The sequence below is a fragment of the Pavona decussata genome, unplaced genomic scaffold (genome assembly GCF_977016875.1).
Source record: "Pavona decussata unplaced genomic scaffold, jaPavDecu1.1 SCAFFOLD_98, whole genome shotgun sequence".
Lineage (NCBI taxonomy): Eukaryota > Metazoa > Cnidaria > Anthozoa > Scleractinia > Agariciidae > Pavona > Pavona decussata.
Genome location: NW_028145514.1, coordinates 282,501 through 298,602, shown reverse-complemented (window position 1 = coordinate 298,602; position 16,102 = coordinate 282,501). Strand labels below are relative to the sequence as shown.

General features: G+C 38.8%; 3 pseudogenes across 2 annotated transcripts; 2 read left to right on the top strand and 1 right to left on the bottom strand.

Annotated features, from left to right (window-relative positions):
* Nucleotides 1-5,637: 5,637 nt before the first annotated feature.
* LOC146472474 (uncharacterized) lies at nt 5,638-9,883 on the top strand (annotated as a pseudogene). The gene is made up of 5 exons (XR_014866574.1): nt 5,638-6,132; nt 6,722-7,157; nt 7,871-8,042; nt 8,392-8,540; nt 8,696-9,883. The product of XR_014866574.1 is annotated as an uncharacterized LOC146472474 (transcript).
* A 1,146-nt stretch (nt 9,884-11,029) lies between these two features.
* Nucleotides 11,030-13,379, bottom strand: LOC146472473 (uncharacterized; annotated as a pseudogene). The gene is made up of 3 exons (XR_014866573.1): nt 12,870-13,379; nt 12,494-12,739; nt 11,030-11,835 (listed from the first exon to the last, which is right to left on the bottom strand). The product of XR_014866573.1 is annotated as an uncharacterized LOC146472473 (transcript).
* Nucleotides 13,380-15,065: 1,686 nt separating this feature from the next.
* Nucleotides 15,066-16,102, top strand: part of LOC146472466 (uncharacterized) — a 46,972-nt pseudogene continuing 45,935 nt past the window's right edge.

The following is a 16,102-nucleotide window of genomic DNA, read 5'->3' as shown; positions in this document are numbered from 1 at the left end:
AATAAAAGGGGCAGTGTGGCCTATTTTTTGTGTCACTTTGGATGACCAAAAAACACATTAAACATATTATTTTGTATTAATGGAATCGCAAAATACTGGTTGAGTTTTGTTACAATAACTTTACTAATGTTCAGAAACTGGTCAGTAATTTTTTGTGTTTTGCTGCGAATGGTATAGGAAGGAAATGTATTGCAAATTGAAAACATTGGCTAATTTTTTTCAAGTTCTTTCTGGGTATTGTGGAGAAGTTGCTAAAAACTGATTATAATTTGTTCTTATCCGCATAAATTCCTAAATATTCTGTTGCCAGTGCACTATTGTAACTTTAATTTTGCGTTACTAAACAGTCGTGCGGCCAAAAACAAGTAAAATCACCATGTCAGTGCCACTTAAACGCGCTCCTTACATGTAATAATGACAAGGAAGTTTACGTTACTACAAAAATTCACGCGACTGACGTCAACGTGATTTTTCTTAAATTCATGTTTATTTTAACCCTTCAAATGCCAGGTGTGTGCTATTTTTTTCAATGACTTTTTGGCAATAAATAGTCTGAACCACTTAATTTCTCCATAAATGGAGATGACATAAAAATATCTGCGGTCTTAAGAAAATGTGGGCTCAGGCTAAATTGTCACGTGATGCAAGTGACGGTTGTTGTTTGTTTCGAGTGAGTGCACGAGCAGGAATCTGGTAAAATCATCGCTTTATGAGTGTTTTTCGAGCCATTTTCCTCTGCAGAAGCCGCCCTTCTGGCATCATTAAGCTGGAATGTGGGTAGAGGCAAGCCTCTGAACGAAAACAGAGGTGAGAAGTGGTTTCATGCTGACTGAGTTGCCAAACATGCTGTGTAGCAGACATGGAGGCCCACGAGTGAAGTTGTCTCTCTGGCCGTTTTGTGGATGGATTCCAGGACCTACCAAGGCAATTTGGGCGAGTTTGGAGAAATAAAATATTCAATAGATTCGAAATTTTGCTGATAGTATTGGGTGGCTTGACACTCAAGAGTTCTACGCTCGCGCGATCGCTGAATTACCCAGAATTCTTTTCGGGCGTGAACGAGGCAACGTGAGATACGCAAGACTGGCTCTGATAAAATGACTGAAGTAAGGCCCTCGGAAAGCGTTGAGAGGAAAACTTCGAGTCAGACACCAAGGTCTGATCTTGAGGTTTGCTGTAAATGTAGACTTTCCATTTTTGAACAAATTATTTGGATTAAAAATTGACGATAAATAAGTGTAATTTTTGGTGTTGTTATTTGGCCGAAAAATTGGCAATTGGGGCTTTGTTGCCAAACGAACGGTGATATGATTTTGAAGGCTCAATGTAATCTAATGGTAAAGAAAAGTTTAAGGCAAAACTGAGGGACAATAATTTTTGGACGAATCCTTACGGATAAGTACAACCAAAGTTCACGTTTGCCCAGGAGTAAACATGCTCTAGCAAATTGTGGCACTGACAACCTTTTCTTTAATTCTATATTTTCAGGTTCTCTTCCTTGCAGCCTTTGCTTTGCTGGGCTTACCGAGCGAGCAGTTCAACCTAAGAGACTCAGTATTGGCAGAAAGTATCCCAAACCATGGCTCTTCATTTAGAGAACTTTTTCGGGAGAACACTACTCTGTTCGTTGAAATGACTGATGAGGCATGAACGTTTTATGTACTTGGGGCACCCAAGGGTTCATTTCGATGAATATCTATCCAGAAGGACTTCGCTTGTACATATATGCCATTCAAAAAAGATTCAAAACGATCTGGGATTGTTTGGTTTATCAACAGATTTATTCGATAAGGTAATTTGGCCACCGTAAATGAAGTATTCTAGTGCTGGAGTTTTGAGTGTTCACCTTTTGTCAATCACGTTATGTGCCGTTATTACCTCTGTTTATAACCAACCATTACACTCAACACCACAGTTTCTTTAGAAACTAACCACCTTAAATTCATTGGAAAATTAAACATTTTCAGTATTTTGTCTAAATATCCGATTGCCCATAACTCCACCAACGATAAACCTTGGGTGTCCTTAAAAATCTGCTGAGAAATATTTATTGTAACGTTAGTTATTCCAGGATTTTCATTTTTTTTTAGTTTCGTTCTAGTCTTTAAATTTGCATCACCTTAAGGCAAACCTTCTTTTTATTGTACATAATTGTTTATTGTACAAATAGTTTGGCATTTTTATGCCTTCCATTTTCGCAGATTTACTCATTTTTCTACATTTTCCTTGACAAAAAGTTTATAAGTAAAATTAGTAGTGGAAATATTTAATTATTATTTCCATGTAAATATTAATCAATAAGGCGCCTGCATGTGGGAGTGGATTTAAAGTGAAGGCAAACTGTTTATTTCACTTTCTTATTTATCCTTTGCTAACAGTTTTGGGACCGAGAGTCACCTGGCTGTGTCATGGCTTCCGGGGCTGCCCTCGCTCTCGCGACGTTAAGGACTGGGCCGAGCGCCTAACAAATCTGTGATTGTTGATCTCTGTACAATAAAAAAAAAAAGAAGAGAGAAGAAAAAAAAAAAAAAAAAAAAAACGACTGTCCTCGTGTCGAACCGGTCCACGAAAAATGTAATCGACTCCGGCCTTGGTTAAGCGCGTCAATCGCTTGCGCCAACGAAGCCACAACAATGATAGCGCTTCAATTATGCCAACACATTACTTGTATCGGCTCGAACAGCGAGCGGCTGATCGGACGCTTCGCTGACTTCATTGTTCAGCGAAACAAAAGGTTTCTTTTGTTTCTCGTTCAACAAAAGATCTCCAAAGGAGGCCGCTTGGAAAACTGAGTTTTTTGCATACGTTATTTCTCGAAAACGAAGAGCAAATCAACGAAAAAAAATACAGGGCAATGTTTGTTGACTGAAACGAAGCTCACATGCAAAAATTGAGACAAATCCGAGAAGAAAAAAAAAACGGCCTAAAATTCGACATAGGTCGGTTATGCTCTCAGCCCTTCAACTGATACCTGATACAATACAATCATTGGAAAAAATTTTGCGTTAACGGGTGTTAATTTCGGACAACAAAAGGACCTGTTTATGGATTGTCCTGCAACAAAGAATTTTTTAATTTTATATAATTGCATAAAGTAATCTTAGATACATGTGCTAAAAATAGTTTGGCACTTTTCATGCCTTCCATCTTTTGCAGTTTAGTGCAATTAGAAGTACAAAATAAATAATATTTAATTTTTATTTCCATGTTAATGTCAATAAGGCGCCATTTCGTTTCAGTTATGAAATCTCTTGTCAGTTGTGTTTCGATCTGGTTCCAAAAGGAATTTTTCCAATAATATACTCTTCTTTATATAATTGAATATCGTTTACACATTTAATTTCTTCTCTGAAGCTAAGGTCCATTGTGCGCTTTGTAGCCTTCTATTCCCCTGTAAATATTAATCAATTAGGCGCCAACTCTCAAAGTGAAGAATACACCATATCAAAGAGGGCAAAAATCAACTAAGCTGATCTTCAATTCTAATGTAATGATTCCTTTAAAGTGCATATGAAGCGAATTTTCACTACTATTTTTTGTTAGGTTTTTACGTAGCTTATAAACCCCTTGTTTGATTTTCAATTGTGTTTGGCTTGTGCGCGAGATGAATCTGCCTTTTTTCGCGGCTTTAAAATGCACTTCGGACACAAAAATTTGACTTTTCCTGCTAGGCCAAAATTCCTTTGTGACGTCATTGGTGTGTCACATTTCGATGGACAACATGGCGGAAAAGCGGAGAAAACGTCTCCCTGGAAAGTATTGTGCGGCTGGCAGGCCAGGAGGAGTGAGTTGTAACAACACAAATGCAACACCAGGTGTTTCGATGCATCTGTTCCCGACGGACGAGGGTTTGAGAAACCAGTGGCTTAAGTTTGTGCGTCGACACCGCGCTGACTTTCGGCCTACAAAGACTTTGGTGCTTTGCTCCGTTCACTTCACTCCAGATTGCTTTACGAGAAGAATTGATTTGATAGACGCAAGTGAGAATGTATCCAAAAACCGTCATATCAAAAGAGGCTCAGTTCCAACAATACATGCGGCAATAGAGCAACAAGAGCGACCGGTTTTGACCGATCGAGAACGAAGGATGGTGAGTGTAGAATGTAATGTTGATTTGTTGGAATATCGCTCAATTCAATGCGGTTTCCAGTGAGACAATGACACGATCCCCTAATTCAGACTTACTGTTGTGACTAATCTTTTAATTTAGACAATGAGAGAGCTTTTAAATGCAGCGCCATCCACCTCAGCTTCAATAACGTCACCAGAGGCAGCTATCGATCAAGAGGGTCTTGATTGCAGTGATCCGACACAACGCCAGGAAGGTGTACTTTTGACAGAAAATCAGGAGCCGACACTGCAATGTGTCATCGAAACTCCTGTCGGTGCGGAAAGGCCTCCTAGTCCACCTTCGTGTGATAAGTGTTCTCGCTTGTCCAAAAGCCTTAGACGATTTCAAAAGGAAAATTGTTACCTTAGGAAACGGAACCAGGAGCGCAAGGATCAACTCAAACATGTGAGTGTAGTAGCGAGCAGGTGTTACCAGGTCTAACAACAATTCTTTATCCCTGAAATTTCTCTTCCTGGTGTTGATTATTTTTTAAAAAGGCTTATGATGTAACTGTTCCTATATCTAATAAAAATTCTTCGTCTTTTGTGAGCCTACGGGTGAATCTTTGTTTACATACGGTATTTTGCACATAGCATAAGGAAAATAACAAAACTACCATCGTAATGAAATAGAGTGGTCTTCAGAAGTTGAAAGAGCCAGGCACACGTAGCATGTCCTGAAAATCTGAGCGTAGAAGCTTCAATTTTCTTTGAACATTTTAGTGTCAAGATTTTACAAGGATTGTATTTGGCTTGGGGGGCAATTCTTGCCTCACAGCCATGTGAATTTTTCAGTTTTCGAAAACTAATTTCTCTCAGAATATACCATGTCACACTAACATTTTACACCAATTGCCAAGAGTATTGTGTTTGTTCAGTTTATGATGTTTATTTGTTTGAAGCTTGTAGTTTGATATTTGGAGGATCTTTGTTGAGTTTTATAATGGTATCTTACTGTACTGTATGTTCCCATTCATTATATTTAATGTAGGCCAACACTGTGAATGACAGTACTGAGAGTTCTGATCAAGAAGGCGATGAGGAAGATGAAGTCTCTGAAGAGAGCAATGGACTCAAAAATCAGCAATCCAGTGAAGAAGTTTTGTTCTCAACTGAGACAGAGGAGGATGCAGATGAAGCTGATCCCAACTGGGCATCGCTAGAGGAGGATGCTAATTCCAACAGTGAGAAAGAAGATGACAAAGACAGCAAAGTGAGGTAGGAAACCAATGAAAGTGGTTATCAGTCTCTTGCCTCAGGACATGCATTACTGTAAGTTCATGTATGGGTCATAATTCTCACATAACTTGTTTTTCTTGTTTTTCCCTTTGTAGTGTGGACCTACCTACATTTGTCAATATATACATTAATTAAATGCTTGTTCAATGCATTTATAATTTTTATTATTATTATAAATTAAAATATATGAAGTTACTAATCCTCCAATTTATCTTTATATCTTGTTATCAAAGGGTCGAGAAGAACACGCCTTTGGAAAATGAGCCAAAGTTCCTTGTTTTCTATAGTATGCTGCTCAGCCTGTTCTCCATGTTCTGTTTCCGATGCAAGTCAACTAACCCGAAGGTGGAGATCAAGCCAAATGGAACCATGGTCACTGTTATCCAGCACTGCAAGCATTGCTTGGGAAATCCTTTTACCTGGAAGAGCCAGCCATATCACCCAGTCCTGGGGAGGTACCCGGTCAGAAACATCCTTCTAAGTTTTGCTGTGCTCCTTGCTGGTGCATCCATCAGCAAAGTCCTCTTAGTGTTTCGACATATGGGGCTCTGTGCATATACCACCCGCACTTACTTTGAGCACCAGAAGAAGTTTCTGTTCCCAGTCATTTTGCATCACTGGGAGATCTACAGAGCAGCCCTTATAAACCAGCTAAAAACAACAAGAGATGTGGTTTGGAGCGGCGATGGGCGATTTGATTCCATGGGGCACAGTGCGAAATATGGTGCCTACACCATGTTCTGTGCCACAATTATGAAGATTGTCCATTTTGAGCTTCTACAGGTAAATTTTATCCTGTTTTATGTACATTTGATTTTCGTATGTTTTTAGCAAGGAATGAACATGGTTTAAAGCTTTTTCACATTCTGTGTAAAGGCCTTAAAACATCCTACTTTCCGGAGGTGTAATTGTTTTAAGTGAGTTGGTATTTATTTTACTTCTTTTCAGAGCCTCAGTCAGTACTGATGAATAGCCACTTTCTTCTTTTGTCATTAATCCGCACATGATTGCTAAGGAAATGGACCCGGCATTAATACAAGTTAGATTAGTTTGGAGCCAAAAAAAAACACCTTAATAAATTATCATTAATTCAATTACAACAGTAATTCAACATACCATCTCAGCAGCAATTACATGTATTAACAACAACAACTATTATATTTGACAAATATGAGGAAACCGAGGATTAGTAAATGGGGCATAAGTTAATAATTCATGATCACTCTGTTTGGAAAGGTCTATAACAAAAAAGACAATTTCTGACAATAATTATGAGTTGAGGATATATAACACTGACAATAAATTCAGACAATTAAAAACTACTGTGTCTTTCTTTTCACATTTCCTTTTCCCCTTAATATCAATATTACAGGCAAATGAATCAGGTAGCAGTGGGGCCATGGAACTAGAGGGGGCAAAGCGGTCTTTCACCTTCCTGCAGTGCATGGGATTGTCAATTTCCACTTTTATATCAGATCGCCACAGAGGAATTGCCAAGTGGATCAGGCAGTCCCAGCCACATACCACTCATCTTTTTGACATTTGGCATGTGGCAAGATCCATAGGCAAGAAATTACACAAGGCCAGCCAGGAAAAGGGATGCGAGTTACTGAAGGACTGGATGAGAGGTGTGAAGAATCATCTCTACTGGTGTGTAACATCAACAATCCAAGGTTTTGAGAACCTCATACTAGCCAAATGGAAATCTTTCATGCGGCATGTCGCCAACAAACACAAGGATCACCCCGATGCCTTGTTCACAGAGTGTGCCCACGAAGAGATCAATCCAAGAAAATGGATTAAAATAGGTACAGTAATAATTACTGCTAGCAGCACTGAACCCAATTAATTATTAATTAATGTGCAAAATTATTATATTCATAACAAAATTGCCTTCTCGAGACATTCATGAGTAGAAACCCAAAGGAATCTACATTCCAAGGGAATCTATTTCTTTAGTGACTCGCATCCCTTTTTACAAGGCTACACATAACCTAGTCCACCTTAGTCCTTCCATTGTTCCCCTCCTGCGCGAAAGCGCAAGAACGACTCAAGCATCCGCTACTACCTTTCCTATCTTTATCCCCAAGAACTACAACATATTGGAAATATTTTCTTATTAGAACCAGAATCTGGAACTTACTCACTGGCAAAATGGATTTAGCTAATGCTACTCTTACTAGGTTTAAATCTCTCCTAAATCTCTCCTGTATGACTACTACTCTGGTGCTGTCAGAATGAACTACAATCTGGACAACCCTCAAACGTTTAAAACCATCTGTTTGAAATGCAACTCCAGACGATTTCTGGATGTACCAATAATGCGCTGCATGTGATGTGTTTTTCTTTCTTTCCTTTACATATATTTTTATTGGGCCCGCAGTAATTGGCTACTTAGCAGTTGCGATGTCCCTGCCAACGTCGACATATTGATTGTGATTTTTTTTTTGGTATCATAATGGCAGAGCTAATAACATAAAAATAAAAATAGGAATAACATGCTTTCTTTGTAATGATTTAGGCACAAAAGCATATGACAAGCTCTCTTCCATCCTGACAAGCACTCAGATTCTCGGTGACATAAAGAAACTATCAGGGGACACACAAACAAGCTGCCTGGAGGGCTTTCATTCAACTCTTAACCATTGGCACCCTAAGATGATCCACTTCTCTTGGCTTGGCACCTTTTGCAGGTTAGCCTGCCTGCCTCATTTTTTACTATTTCACATTGTAAATTAGATCAATATTTATTTATCTGTATAGCATTGTGCCTAAGATGTGTAAAATACTGTTCATTATAGGGGTCCCTGAAACAAGTAACTGTTGTTTCCTGTTCTAAGACACATGCAATCTTATAATAATGATAATAATAATAATAATAATAATAATTAATAATAATAATAATAACATATTTATGCAGGATGACCATTTCATTTATTTTGCTCCAAAATCTGTTAAAAAGACAACCCATCATATGTTTGACCTAATTCTTCACAGTTCACTTTTTGCCCAATTACATGTAACTTATGACTTGTCTTACAGGCACATACTTGCAAGCCTTCACTTCAATGAGAATGTTAAGAGAGAAACACAAACTGACAAGAATGGAAAACCTTATTACCAAGTTTCCTATCCAAAGTTCAAACTTGGGGAAGAGGTGGTACGAGAAGTGGCAGTTCCTCCCACATATGGTAGGTTGTGCAACTGTGCAAGTACATTATCTGGTGGATTACCTTTTTGGAATTTTTTAAACTACAGCTTTACATACTGTATTGCATACAATGTTCTAGTTCTTTGTAATCACTGGATAAAAAAAACGTAACTATAAATAATCTTTGTTTTGAAGGCTATGTGGAGGACATACGAAGGCTGCTTTTTACTCTACCCTCTACTGTCCTTTCTGCCATGGCGAAAAAGTACGAAGAAAGGTTCCAGCTCCAATGAACCGCCAGTTCCCGGAACAGCGGGGCAAGGATGAGGCCATAAAAAACAAACAAGCTAGGAAAAGAGCTAGGACTGAGTTGTTTCCATCAGGTAGAGATGCCAATATCATAATCCATAATATTTTTATGAAGGTCAAACTGTCACTAAGTGGTACATCTCCTCCATTCACATTTTTTATCATTATTTTGTGCCTTAAGGAAGAAGTTCTCTTGTAAACTTTGAACAGTTTTTCCACTTAGTGCAAAGTTGTTTCATATTGTTTTAGGATGGTGCCTACTAATACCAAATATTTTTTTGCATGGTTTATGACTATGCAGGAAAAGTAGATCTTAGCAAGAGATATTGAAATCCAAAAAGAAAATTGGGGTATTAATATTTATTGTTGCTCTTATTTTATTATTCTAAAATGAAGCAAAATACGAAGCAATGTATGGCATTTTTTTTTCAAATTGGTGCTTTATTATCTCTGAAAAATGTATGGTTTACTCCAATTTTCTTTTTGCATACCGAAAGCACTTGCTAAGTTCTACTTTTTCTGGTGGCATTCTGCTTTCTCTGCATGGTTTTAAACCATGTCAAAATATCCCTGTATTAGTAGGCACCACCCATAGGAAGCCCGGGTATCTCGATAGGCGCAAAATTTATGCGCAGTAGCACATGAAGGCATTGTCCTTAATACCATAAATGGAGCATTTGTGATAGATAATAATAAATTGCTTATGGTTTCCTAAAACCCCTTTCTAACCTGTGATGCAACCCGAAACTAAACTAATTTCCCTTCTGGTCAATATCTAATTTGAAACGAGTTTATGCTTTGTTTTGCATTTCAGAGCCAGAACAAAACTCCCTCCAGACTACTTCAAATCAGCAGGTATCTGGTACTGCCTCAGAATCTGTCATTGAGCCTCCAGCCAAGAAAAGAGCACCAGCTTGTCAAAAATGCCATCAGCCTATAAGAGCGCATCCTCGAAATCAATGCCCAGTGACACCTGCCCTGTGACTTATTAACATTGTGGGAAACTTAATTTCACCTATATGTCAACTTTTTTTGTTCATAATAATCATTGCAACAAGTTATATTTACATCTTGCATTTTCATTACAACTTCACGCTGATTTAAGTGTGTACCCCAAATTTTGGGGTCGTTAAGTATTCATATATTCAAGCTATTGTTCTCTCTTTTGTCGAACAATTTCCGACAATAGAGCATGTTTCCGAAGATCGCAAAGCCTTTGAAGTAGGTGAGATATTTTATCTTTTGTTTTAGAGTTTTCTGCTGGCCTGTGGAAGCTCCCTGGGGAGGCTAGAGAAATGAGTCACCATGATCACATCGACTCGCAACGTGCCGCTCCAGTATCGCGAGTCCTGCAAACTAACGAATAACCAATTAACAAATTTTGTTCGCTAAACGCATACATGGATTTCTTGATTTGTTTAAGTATGCGACTTCCACGCCGAGTTTCCCTTTTTTTCTTCCTTTTTTGGTCTGATATTTTGGAATCTCTTCGCTAGAAGCAAGTATTTTAGAAACATAAACTTAATTACGATCGACTACGTCTTCACTCGTAACAAACAAAGCGCACAACATCGAATACCAGTTTGCTTACAGTGAATTACAATTGGAACTCTTTTGACTCTTTCATAGCTCCTGAGGTGCTTTCTCTAGGGAATACAAATTAGTGTTTTAGCTTTTTCGTAAAAAAGTTATCATTAAACAGATGGTATTGATTTCCACGCGTCGGTAAGATGATGATGCCATGCACAAATTTAATTAAGCATAATAACTTCGCCGCTCTAAGCACCGCTTGGTGAAAAATATCGAAACTCGGCTTACAGTGATCAAAACACCACGTTTAGGATCTCTTTTTAAAGCTCTCAAAAGACTCTTCGTTCACTGATATAAATAACAGCTTAAAGTATTTTGCGAAGAGCCTAAAACCATCAAATGTCTGCAGTGTTCCTCGCAATTCCTATTGATAACAAGAACAAAGGAATACTCTCGCAACTTCGCGGCTCAAGGCTGCTTAATTAGACAATTGTTCTTGTCTTTTGAATTCGCATCTTGGTCTTCCTGCAAAGTTCTCACCTTTTCTCAACCGAGTAAAAACGAGTTAATTTCGCGGCTACCGAAGTGAATGCCCAAAGGAATAGAGAGAGCCTTCAGGCAACAAAATCCAGCGGAGTCACCCATTTCTCAATGACACACTTAAATCGGCGTGAAGTTGTAATGTGTTGTATAACTTTAATCATTCTTTGAAATTCAAGACAACAAGTATTTTGTTAGGCATCCATTACAACAGTTAGGAAGTGCATGAAAGAAATAAACATTGATTTTTTTTGTTGTTTAACAGAAATTGCTTGCTCAGCATTTATTTTTTAGACCATACAACCAACAGGGATTTATATTACAATTCTGATGACTCAACGTTCTGCTGCCTGGAGTATCAACCAAAAAGTAAACTGGCCACCCTGACTTAGCCAGACAGTGAAAACTCCTAAAGAAGTCCAGCATATAAATTTGGGGGAAAATCGATAATCATTACAAAACCACAGTCGGGTTTCCATCAGTTTTAAAATAGTGATGACAATAAAATCAGAGGTAATACAGCACAAAATACCCTAAGTATATGTTTGATCTGAAAACAAAATTACCACTGTTTATTTTTCTACAGTGCAGTAAGGAAAAATGTGTGGCATTTTTAATTTTATTTGCATGAAGGATACGACAGCACCTACAAAGTAACTAATGAACTTAAGACAATAAGTCAGTTGATGAAAAATGCAAATGAAACTTTTGATGACACCTTCCAAAAGTCAAACAGTCCCATACAGCTGTAGTTCTCTGAATCAGCTTGGTGCATGTGTATTACCAGGCAAGTTCAGCTAATTCCTATCTTCTGCTTGCACATATCCAGTTGAATTATGAGTCACATATCTACTTCTTTGTGGTAAATGCATGCTGGCAATGGTCTGCTGTTATCCCATCCCAAAAAACCGAAAATCCAACGAACAAGCCATCTGTAGGCAGTGGCTCTGAGAAACCTACATGAAGTAAATAAAATTTTATTAAAAGAAAAGCACTGCAGGTATAAATTAAAAAAGCAGGGCTGATTGAAAACATCCAGCATATTGCAAAGTTAAATTCCATCCGAAACCATTTTTACCCACACCAGGCAAGCTAAACCAAGCAATTACATAAGTCAGGGTAATGGAAGCAGGCACCAAGACTAAAACAAATTTTTGCAGTCGCCAGACGGCAAAATGTGGTCGCCCAAATCTAAAAAGTCTTATGCCTTTGGAACAACAGACAACAAGTACTACATGTATACAAGAAAAACCATTTGGGTACCAGGGCAAAACAAACAAACAAACAAACAAACAAACAAGAAGATATGCAAAATTTATAACATAGAGTCAAACAGATCAACGTTATTGTTTTTTTTTTTACAAGTTTCCATCAAACATCGCTTACATTTTGTGAAGGTCATCGAGAATACGCGGTTATTCATCTATTGGACACGGCAAGAGTGCCCAAAAGATAACAGTAGTAGCATATTCCTTGGGGGTTGATTTGCACTAAGCTGTTTTCATGCAGTAATACTTTTAATTCTGTCTCAGTTTAAACTAAAATTTGGCCTCACCGAAAGTGAGGCCAACTGAGAGTAATTTCAACACACGTATAAATAGAAGAAGTACTTACTCATTTTCCGCGGTGCCACTTTTCCGTTGATAAGCTCTGCCATTTCTGTCTCTCAGTAAAGGTGCCACCAGCTTGAGCACTGCATTGTTTGTTAGTGCCAAATAATCTTCATGCTGAGTTATACAGGATATGCGTTCAATACTGCCATCAAATGTCAGCTTTCCAACAGCACAAAGAACTTCTCTGCAGCACCTAAACTCACGCGCTGATACAAGCGTGGTGTCGTTGCAGCAGTTACAAGTACACCTGCAAATTGAAGAAGGAGAAGTCGTGCGTGTATCTGGTGCATATGTTTACAAGTGCAAACAGGTTTTTAGCTCGATTCATCCAAACAAAATAATAGCTTGCCGCTTAAAGAAATGAAAAATAGGCATACTAAGAACGGAGAGGCTCTGTTTTTTCGAATCGCCGTTCTAAAGAAGCAGGAGTTAGCCCATCTTCGTCTCCTTCGTCCTCGTGGTCGTCGCCATTGTCATCGGAACTTGCAAACGGTTCCCCTTCGTACGGTGTTATTTGGTCTGTTACAATTTCTCTGTCTTCCTCCACACCTTCCGAAGACTCGATATCGTACTCAGATGAAGTAGACGAATACTCCAGGTCACTTTCAGCCATACTCATAAACGCAATTGTTGAGTCAAATTACTCGTATTTTCTTGCAAATAGTTGAGGCGCTTCGCACTGATACACATCAATGACGTCACGACCTTCGACTAGAACCCAGGCTATTGCCTAGAAAATTCTCCAAAAATGCTCAACTTTACGCGCTTTTTAAGATGTGATCCCGTGCAAAAAAACGATTTATTTCACAGTTAGAATGTTTCTTATATAATCAATTTCCAAATTTCAGCAAGGAAAAAAGAGGTCAATATTCGCTTCATAGGCACTTTAACAACAGGCTTCACACAGTCAAACAAGCTTTGGATGCAAACATTTAAGAAGCTGTTGATCTTAAAGTGAAGATCATGGTGAAATCTGAGAACAAACAACCTATACTGAATGGTGAAAAGACGAGATACAAAACAGATTCTATAGTAGCAGACGAAACCAGTGCTTTAAAACTAGTTCTGTGGGAAGATACCATTTACAAAATCCATATTGATAAATGCTATCACACCTAGTTTGCAAGATCAGGGTATATGACAACTCCAAGTTTCTGAACTTCTAGCATTAGGAACGGCCACGCAGTTCCAGAATTTGAGAGCATACTGCACCTCAGAATTAGTATCAAGTGTATTAACCGCATATTGGTAACTACTGTGTACCACCAGTTACCTATCAAGACCTCCTGTTAGTGTCTAAAGGAACTCGTGAATACCCTATCCGTATTGGCCCCATTCTTATTAGTCAAAACCTGAGGAAAGGCGTGTATGCAGATTTCGTTATTGTGTCCAGAAAAACTGTCCTGGTCTTAGAGACGACTTGCGGGCATTTGGGACTGATGGAGAGAAACCCCTTGAACAGTCCTTCTTAGAGGGATTTCCATCTGCTATAAAGCTAAGATGCATGAGCCATTTTAGAAGCAATGTCAAAGAACATCTGACAGTCCTTGACGAGTCTAACAAGAGAAAAAGCACAAACCAGATTTTTGGCTACCACACGGGAGACAGGATATACGACGAAGGAATGGTTGATGTTGACTTGCCCGAAATGTTTGACACCCTGTATGAATCTGTGCGACAGGATTGGGAGAAGAAGTGTCCCACCTTTGACTGTTGGTTTGACACAACTACATCAATGATCAAACAAGAGATGCATGCCAACGTAAGAACATCTGCTGGGTTAGGCTACCCTCCTAAGAGGTTCTACATGCACAGCTCAGAGAATACTAATCACGTCATCAAACACAAACAGAACTACAAGGACTGTCTCTACCAAAATTCGTTCAGGATATGAAACAGCTCAGAGTGGATTGTGACGATGAGTGTGTGAAGGCCATAACGGGAGGAGAGTACACAATGAAGTACACTTACTTCAGTGTCACTACAAATCAGTGGTTCAAAATGACAGTGAAGCAGAGAGATACCATATGTCAGAAAGTTGAGAGCGACGACCATGGCTAAAGTGATGCAAGGGGAGAGAAGCAATATCGTGAATTTCACCTCTTCAGGACCCTCTTGATGATGTCGTTTTGAGCAACATATGGGAGAAGGCAGTCAAGATTGCTAACTCCCCAGGAGCAATCCAACCTGCTCCTTCCTTCGCAAGTGAGCAAACAGCTGAGAATATGTTTGTACTGATCAGTGAAAGTAGTTGTGAAAACTTTCACACCGTTAAATGTAACGGCAGCATCAACACTGTGGTCCAATGTTCTTCCCCAGGCTTTAAATCTCTTGCCATTTGCTCTCATGCTGTAGCCGTCTCTGGGAAACAAGGGGCGTTTTCCAGTTACCAAGAGACTCCGGAAATTCCGGTTGGGTTGTAACTGCAACAAGATTTTTTGGTTCGTTTCACTGGAAAATTTCCAAAAAGAATGGAAAAGAATGAAAAGATTGTCTCGTTTTCCTGTTGGAAACTTTTCCGATGGAACTGCGTGTTCCACCGGAACTCACATTGCAAGGTTTTTACCAGTTCCATGCCGCTCACGACCATATCTTCGGTAATAGCTAGCTCAGCTAGCTTGGTGCCTTCCGTCTCCTCCGCTTTCTATGAATACTCAGTCTGCCAGGGCCTGGCTCCTGATTTAGAAACATTACTCAATCACAACTTTGCCATGTATGCCAATGGTAAGTAGTATTTATTAAAGAAAACGTTACATTCTCACTCTTGGGTTCTATGAGTGGTCCGATTATTTCCCAACTAAAATTTTGTATATGTAAATAAAAAAGGTCTTTTGTCATTCACCCTTTTACAGGAGCTGTTTCAAATGCACCCTTGCCGCCTGTTAACTCAGAAAACTTAACTAGTTCAAGTAACAACCTTTAAAGCTGGCTTGATTCAGATGTTCGATTGCTCATCACAACTTGTGCTGATCACAAGCACATGTTTGGAAGGCTACAAAGAAAGAGGTGTTTGATAAGATAGCGGAACAGTTTACGAAGATTTCGGGTCCTTTGGTTACTGGCGAGCAGTGTATGAGAAAGTGGGGAGAGATAACATCAAAACAAAAGGAAATAGAAGATCACAACAACAAGCCTGCAAACGACAAGAAGAGTTGGAAGTTTTACAAAGAACTCTCCGAGTGTCTCGCAAAAGATGTAACTGTAAATCCAGTCTGTACAATGGAAAGTACTGTGCAGATAGATGAGCAAACTTCAGTAAACTGTAACAGTAATGGACAATCAGATAATGAATCTTCCTCAGAGTCGCTGACAGGAGAAACATGCAGTGATTCATCTGGAAAAAGGAGCAAGGCAAGTACAAAAACATGCCGTAAGAAGCCAAGAAGTCGATCTTCTGTTGCAGAAATGTTAAAATTCTTAAAATCCTATAGTGAAAAGCGAGAGAAAGTGGACGAAGAAAAGCTTAAAGTTTTTGAAGAAATGAAAGACGAAAAAACTGCCTTTTTGAACCGTTTTTTGAGTATATGGATAAAAAGTGAATATTAACAAAAACATGACTATGAAATTGTACTGACAAACCTATGCACAGTAATTTAAAACAACTCTAGTT